This window comes from Zeus faber (genome assembly GCF_960531495.2).
Source record: "Zeus faber genome assembly, chromosome: 5".
NCBI lineage: Eukaryota > Metazoa > Chordata > Actinopteri > Zeiformes > Zeidae > Zeus > Zeus faber.
The window spans coordinates 10539922-10548268 of NC_137192.1; the positions used below are offsets into that span (position 1 = coordinate 10539922).

Consider the following 8347-nt stretch of genomic DNA (forward strand, 5'->3'; position numbering starts at 1 on the left):
AATGGGCGCTCAGTTCCGCTGCATCACGCACCAGCGGCAGCAGCAATGTGAAATATTCACACAGGGGACAAAAGGTAAGCCAAGGAGCGATGGAGCAGGGTAGATGCTGGTGGGGTGGTGGTGGAGAGGTGAAGAAATGGGCAGGAGGGAGAGGGAAGGCAGGGCACAGCGCAAAATAAAAAACAAAAAAAACAAAAAAAAAATAAAATGGAAAGGGCCGGACTGAAGCGAATCACTGGGAGTTCAGCTGGTAAGCGAGGCCGTCGTTGGTCTTATTGGACTTTGCGTCGTTGTTGTTCTTCTTAATGCGACTGTGGAAAAGTTTGTTCAAGGTGGAATACGCAGCATTCGGCTACTTCAAAACGCTCCGTTCATTGAGAGATGCCGTTGCACAAAACAGGACATTTTACGAAATAAAATATTGAATTGCACTACTGTGCACTAAAAAAAAAAAAAGGAAAAAAAAAGTTGAACATTTCTCATTTTATTATATGTGCGGTGAAGTTGCTGCACAATGCTGAACCCAACTCCACAAAACCTTTACACCGCCACTGTTGTTTTGGATAAACCGGTGTAGTTCTGCAGCTCACTGCCGCCCCCTGGTGGCAACAGAAAAACTTATCCGCGCGTTCACCACAGCCATCTCAGACAATGGTGATCTACTCTTAGACTGATGCTGCAATCATTCCTCTTCTTTCTATTTTTTTTGGTGGGGCATGGGGGGGGGGGGGGGGGGGGGGATATTAATGTCAGCCATGTGTGAACGAATCTTGCATGTGTGTGTTTTCCACCACTGGAGTTCAGTGGAGTACAGTGGGGCCTCACAAACTGTCGCAGACACCCTGAGCCCTTCACATCTGGTGCGAATCACCAAAGCTTACACAAGCGCGCACACACACGCACACGCACGCACACACACACACACACGCGCACACACACACACACACACACACACACACACAGAAAGAGAGATATGGACACACACTCACTTAAACGCACTCTCGCACATATTTACGCACTTGCGTGAACACACACACACACACACACACACACACACACACACACACACACACACACACACACACACACACACACACGCGCACTTACCCTAAGATCCCCTTAAGAAATCCCTCTCAACTCCTGAACTTCCGACATGACTGGGGTCAACGCACTTGCCCTGGATCTATTAGTACACACACCATAGCCATGTAATAAGAGCCAGAGAACGGCTACATAACAGAGTACACTCTCGCGCACACACACACGCATACGCGTGTGCTCGCACACGCAAGTTTTTATGATAGAAAATATTTATAATATATAACAATATCGATTACAATCTATGGTCAGGCCTTTCCCCTTGAAAAGAGGCAAAACATTGAAACTGGTGAAAACTCGGTTAACTTGGTTAAGTTTCACTGCACCACACAACGGTGTAAGGGCATTTTTAAAAGAAGCTGGAACACTGCAGGCAACTGAGGAGCAGTTTGCAAAACATTGGTCTAGTCAGCGAAGCTATAGAACCGTTAAAGATCTTCAAACAAATGACTTTCAATTCAAGCAGCTGCTTTGCCTAGAAATGCCAAAACCTGATGTGTGATGGTTGAGGAATGCAAACGGATATACATTTGTTTCCACTAACATTTCTCACACAAATACATTCTGCTCATATTTCAGAAATTACATTGTGTGTGCATGTGTGTATAAGCATTTCCATTCAATATGAAGTCTAACTACCAATTATGTTCAACACCACAACAGCGACAATGTAAATTCCATCCCAACCATTTGATTATAGAGGGTCGGCGTGTAAAGAAGACTCTGACCCTATTGGTTATGAGTTGGTTATTAGAGGTCCAGCCTGTGGAGCTGGAACCCTATTGTTTTTGTTCAGATCTTTATTATTATTATTTTTCTCCTGGGCATTTTTCTGGCTGAAAGTGTCTGACACACAGCAACCACCAAACCCATGGACATGAATAAAGTGTCGTTGGATTCGGGGCAGTTCAGACATTTTGTGGTCCAAGTTTTATCTACATGGATCTATATTGGGAGGAATTTGTGAAAAACTGCTGCCCATCTACCAGAAGTAGCCAGACGCTGACAGGGCGGGCTGCAGTGGTCAGCTGGGGTGGTGGAGCAGGGTGCTTTGTGACATCATCATCCAATTTGTTAAATATGCGTAAGGTGCGGCTCTGGGAGGGCATCAGCATGGGGTGAGGTGCACGGTGCATTTAGACTTCATTGGTGTGTATTGGTTGTTTCACGCAGGATCTACGCCTGGTCGAGGCGAGAGGGAGCCGATCCTGCATTCCATGGGAACTCTGAAAATTGTAATTCGGCTCGATAGGAAGTGACGCTGCGTTTCACGCAAACTCGGTAAACTGTAATTCATGACTAAAGCAACTAACCTGGACTCCGTGCATTGCTGCCTGCAGCTATATTTCCTTGTGTTGTTGTTGTTGTTGTTGTTGTTGTTGTGGCCCATATCTCGGCTCCTCACTTTTCAGACGGTCTTAAAGAGCCCTGAAATGATGTAATCTTAGGCGCTCCCATCGATATTGCCCGTTCGTCTTCCCCGTTCTTCGCGTCTCTCCGAAAGTCCCTCTGTCAGCCCCTGTCTGGACCAAACAGAGACACGTGGATTATCAGATGTGACACTGGGTGACTGATTGGGGGGTTGTGTGAAATAAAAACTGCACAAAGGCCTGGTGGGCGCGTGTGCTTGTCTGTGTGTGTGTGTTTGTGTGTGTGCGCGCGTGTGCGTGCGTGCGTGCGTGCGTGTGTGTGTGTGTCTGTGTGTGTTTGTACCTGGTCACGTTCAGCTGCTGGCCATTGACATACATGGTGCTCTCTGGTTTCTCAGGGTCTTCTCCTGGACGCTGTCTCCCACCTCAAACTCAACCCAATGGTAGAACTGACCTAGGGAGACAAAACAGAAAAAAACAGGGGTGGTACAACATGGTGCCTATTTTAAAATATACTTAATACAAAAACCTGATATCAGGATATTGAGAAAAAGCAAATAGATTTTTTAAATCTTTTTGTTTTGACATATTGGATGTTTTCATTGATAAAATAAATGGATTATATGCCAATAATTATGTTCTAGTGTACTTGCATCAGTGGATATTGAAGTCAAGAAACGGATCATAAAATATCGAGATTGCCAAGCTGTGCAAACTTAAAGTTATACTATTTAATTCATACTAAACAAAGTAGATTCGATTGATTCAATGAATCCACAAATAGGACACCGTGTCTTTCCAAAAGGTAGCCTACCCCTGCCCCCTGGTGGTCAGCACCATACCTAACTGGCCGTGAACCCAGTGGGACAAGTGGCCTCTCTCTATGGCGTAGAAGCCCAGATAGTTCTGCTGGTAGTGGCGTCTGTTCCACACCTTGGTGTGCCAAACCCCCATGAATTTGATGGAGTGCCTCAGGGTCACTGTCATGCTCTGGTTCTGTCTCAGTGTGAGGTCCATAATGGAAAATAGAAAGATAGCAGGGTGACAGAATGAAACACACACACAGACCTCGTATGGGGAATTTAAGGGTCTCCAATCAGCCTGAACTGAAAGTCTTTGGAGAGGGGGGCACCATGGCACCAGGAGGAAACCCATACACAGGTGGGGGAAACATTTGAGAGAGTGAATCCTCACTTGGCTCCTTTCAGGGAGGCTGCCCCTGACCACAGCAGTTTGGCCCATTTGCCGTCGTGAAACAGGGTGATGTTCTGAGTGGTCGCCTCCAGCTTCGCCCCGAGGTCCTGGTGGACAGCAGCAAGGCGCCCAAAGTAGGTGTTGACTTCAGCAGAAGCTCTCTTTTTCCAAATGATTTTGCCGTTCACCAAAAGGCCTACGAAGGAACAAGCGGTTTTAAAATGTTTGAAATCGATGAGTTGTTTCTCTTGGAAAAGCTAGCTAAAACAGTATTTCTAAACAGGTGTGGACACTCGGCCTGAACTGAGGCGGGGTCTCGGACCAGACTGAGATGGTACCTGGCGAGTTGTTGATGTCGAAGCACAGCGCGTCCTCCCTCTCTGAAAGCGTGATCATGAAGTGGGGATCACCATCCACTGTACAAATATCAGCAAAAAAAAAAAAAGATTGATTTGTAGAGAAAGCACGGCTCAATTAAAACTATATTTGACCTAAATCACCCCAAACAAACAGCCAGATAATCTACAAAGCCAGTGTGTGACTCCAAAATTTCTAATGACCAGAGAATTTATCGTCAAAAGACTTCCTGGAGTTGGAAGAGGAGCGTGAGGAGACCGAACCTGTGAATAGGAAGCAATCCATGTAATCAAATAGATGTTTGAAGGACATAAATGATCTTATCTTGGTGAGTTCTCAGTGACCTTCATACCGCGTCTCTCCGCTGTCAGCTGTTCATCTGTCAAGACAAGGTGAAGCAGTCAGAAAAGGGACGATACGGAAGCCCAACTCAGGACATCACAGGAGGAGTTTCTCTGTCCTTAATCGCTCCCTGTCAGCTTATTAGCAATGAGGGGGCTGTGTTCTCCATCCTCCGTCTGCGGTTCAGTGACCACCATGGAGGTGAGCGGGGTGACAGAGCTGTACTGCAGGGACATGTCAAGGGCCCTGGCCGTGGCATTGCCCATCTCATCTGGCGAACAGATCTCACGGGCAACGAAGAGAAAAAGACAAAAGATCACCTTACTGCTGGATCTTGGCTCTGAAATGCCGATGAATAAGAATTCTAGAGGCCTTTCCCACACACCTGGTCTCCATCAGCTGCTGGATGGTGAGGTAGGCCCACAGGCGCTCTGTGGGCTCTGTGTCCCCGAAGATGTGTTCCTCCTCTGGGAAGATCACGCCACCACTCCACCGCCTTGGCCCAGCCTCCGCCGCCTGGAAGTCCTTCTCATGCTGGAGGCGAAGAGAAGGAAACTAAAAGTGGAAGTGGATAAAAAGGAAAGGAAACCTCACTCAGTAAGCATTCAGTCAGCTTTGGAGGGTAAATAACGAAAGGTTCCACCGACACATCACATGGACTGAGTTACCATTCAGCGCCGTATTTTTCACGATCTATTGTCACTAACCACCGCCCCCTTGGCAAGCACTTCCACCATTAAGTTGTTTACATCATTGTCAGCATAAATCATTCGTAAGCCGTCCTGCCACTATGATCTCAGAGCCGTGGGACAGCTGACTGAAACGGTTCGCGGTCAAGGAGTCCACCGTGTTGCCGGGGTAACGCAGGTCCACCTCTGACAGCAGAGGGCTGGCCACCTCCGCGAAGAAAACCTGGGACAAACACACACACACACACACACACACACACACAAGCAATCACTTTTCACTGAATATGACTTTTTAAACGGCATAAAAATCCTTCCACGCGCCAAGCTGTGGTTCAATGGGTGGTGCAATCAGCCCACCTGAAGCGGGAGGGTTGCGCGTCTGAGGCCCCGTAGATCCCGCGGGCCAGGCCCTTATTTTGTTTGGCCATCGCATCCAGGAAGGAGTAAGCCACGCCTCTCCCAAAGCCGAGGCAGAACGGAGACATGTTCCCCTCGCTGGCGCCGCGTATGGTGCCCTGGATCTTCGGACGGCTGGTCACTCCCAAAGGGAAAATAACAACAACACATGATGCAAATTTAAAATATAGTACAATAAATTCAATCCAATAATAATAATGGCTTCAATTTATACAGCACACACACAGACACACACACACACACACACACACACACACACACACACACACATACACACTCACACACACACACACACACACACACACACACACACATAGTGAGTGACCTGAGTAGGGCATTCCATCAGTCAGCAGGGTGATCCTCTCCACGCTCCTCTCTGGGAGCTTCCCACATCTTCTGTCCCTAAGCAACATGTTCACAGCCTTCAACACCAGGTTGATGATGTCAGTACCTGGAAGGGGATCGCCACCGTGATGTAGCATGCAATGCAGAAATCGAGGATTTCTGTGTTATGTGACACAGGGTAGATGCAGCTCATTTTTACCTCCTTTTTCCTGCGTGTTGCTCACATACTTAGCGGCGTCCGAAACATTTTCCTCTGTCGCCTCGGTGAGAGATTTCTTCCAGGGGGGCGATGTCGTTGTCAAACTGGATGCGGGCAAAATGGTCCTCAGGGCGATGGTCTTTAAGGGTGGTGAGCAGCGCCTCACGAGTCTGGGCAGGGTTTGCAAAGTCAAACCACACCCACCAGAAGCTACATTATGTGATCCCGGTCCCTGTTTGGCCTTGGCCGATTAAAGTGCATTAAACATTTCTCACCTGTCTAATCTTGGCCAAGGGGGAGGTCAGTGGAGAAAAAAAGTGCACAAGGTATCCATTCACAATCTAAAATAAGGAAAAGCGTTTGATGAAACACTGCAAATTTCCCTGCTGTGGGATTAATAAAGGATTATCTCATTTTATCCTATCAGTGGAGTCAAAGTGTACACATGCAAGTAGAAAACTAGATTGTACATTTGCACTTTCAGACCTGTTTATTTCATGCCGGCTGAAGCACCAACTCCTTTCAGAGGTTATCAAGGTTCTGTCCTGCAAAGGCTTGAGTAAAGTCAATCAGATGTGCTGTGCCTGTGTGACAAGCTCCATGACGGAATATGTCCAAATACAGCTGTGATAAATACAGAATGATGAGCTTGAGATTTTTTTATTCGTTGACAGCTGACCCGAACGTCCCCCCGGGGCTCGATGCTCGCTTCAACATCGTACTTGATGACGGAATCTCCATCGATCGACGTACCGTCGCAACCTCGGTCGACTTCTCTGCTGGTCCAGAGTCGGCGAGAAGGAAATCTGTGCCTGAAAAGGGGGTTAAACGCAATGCATTATCTGGAAACAGTCACACTCGATGAATTATTTTAATCCAAGGGCTGGAGCCGACCCCCAAAAGCTACAAAGTACCTTGTGTTGTGTGACCGTTTTCTCCACTAGAGGGAGCAGCTGGTTGGAAGGGAAGGTTCCATAGGCATCAACAAAGGCAAGACCAGGGGGCTCATAGATGTCAGGCCACAATCTGTCCAAACACACACACTCTCTCACACACACACACACACACACACACACACACACACACACACACACACACACACACACACACACACACACACACACACACAATAATTAGGCATAATTATGTTGAGTAAGCACCGTTTCCATCGACCCATTCGTACACGCTTTCCAAACCAAACTCTGGAGGGGGCTGACGGTTCTAAGTTCAATCTAACCAGGGTGTGATTGCAACGGTGAGAAAACGGAAACTTCTTTTATCTGCGATGTTGACGGACACAGAGAACTTCTCCGTCTTTCTCCCAGAAGCCCTGCGACACACCATCGGCATCACTCCACTAGTCCCCACCTGTCCACGTCCAACGCTTTCAACTTTTAGCCTCATCATTCCAACTTACTGGACCAGTCCAGCAGTCTGCCCCGATGAGACCGCCTTGTCGTACTGCTTCTCGGCTCTCTCTTTCTCTTTCACCTCGCCAACGTAGATCTCACCTTCAATCTCCCTGGGGAGGCGGGCGGACGGTAAGCAAAACACACCGACAGATATGTCTGGTAAACGAAGAAAATGAACAGCCTTCTTCGGACACACATGCTGAAGTTGGCGACGAAGGCCGTCTTGGGGGAGCCTCACCTCGAAGAATGTGTCCTGGGAGGTGTTGGCCTTGTTCAGGGCGCTGGAGGTCATGACGGTGTGGGCGAAACGAGGCGCCACCGTGCAGTCCGCCGTGACGCTGTAGACCTCCACCGTCTGAGAGAGGGAGAGAGGGAGGGAGAGACAGTGTGTAATAGTTTTATTATTACTAGTTTTATTTATTTTTTTATTTTTTTTATCAAACTTTCTACTGCATTCAGAATACTGCACCAATATGAGGGATTTCTTACCTTTGCTTCGTTTGCACTTTTCTTCTGTAAAGAAAGGGCTATCAGTTTGAGAGATTCAACTCTGGGATTATGAGATTACTGAATCATTCTAGTATTATCTCTATGTATTATAAGCATAAGCACACTGATAGCACATTGATAGGCGGTGAGTAGCAGCCGCAGCAGCCGTGGTCTTGAGGTCTCACGGTCTCTCATATTTCCCAAAGCAATCTTAATCCATAATAAATTAAATGAATAAATATTTAATGGATATTGATTTGAAGTAATACCGGAACAGCCACGGCGCAAGAAAGCTCGCTCGTGTTTCTTGCATTGCATAAAACATAGTGCTCGAAATTCGAGACCCCAACATTGTAAGGTTAGCTATACTAGGGCGCCAGTAAGAAGAGGTGTGACTTCCTGTTGCTAGTCTTTTGCGTTGACGCCTAAAGCCAA

General features: G+C 47.3%; 1 pseudogene across 1 annotated transcript; it reads right to left on the bottom strand.

The window, feature by feature from the left end:
* Positions 1-232: 232 nt before the first annotated feature.
* Positions 233-8107, bottom strand: LOC307230218 (inter-alpha-trypsin inhibitor heavy chain H3-like; annotated as a pseudogene). The gene is made up of 17 exons: positions 8036-8107; positions 7620-7778; positions 7429-7533; positions 7266-7341; positions 6926-7015; positions 6691-6823; positions 6073-6181; positions 5793-5918; positions 5408-5588; positions 4745-4895; positions 4489-4632; positions 4001-4078; positions 3663-3858; positions 3311-3468; positions 2845-2922; positions 545-599; positions 233-311 (listed from the first exon to the last, which is right to left on the bottom strand). The product of its transcript is annotated as an inter-alpha-trypsin inhibitor heavy chain H3-like (transcript).
* Positions 8108-8347: the final 240 nt, after the last annotated feature.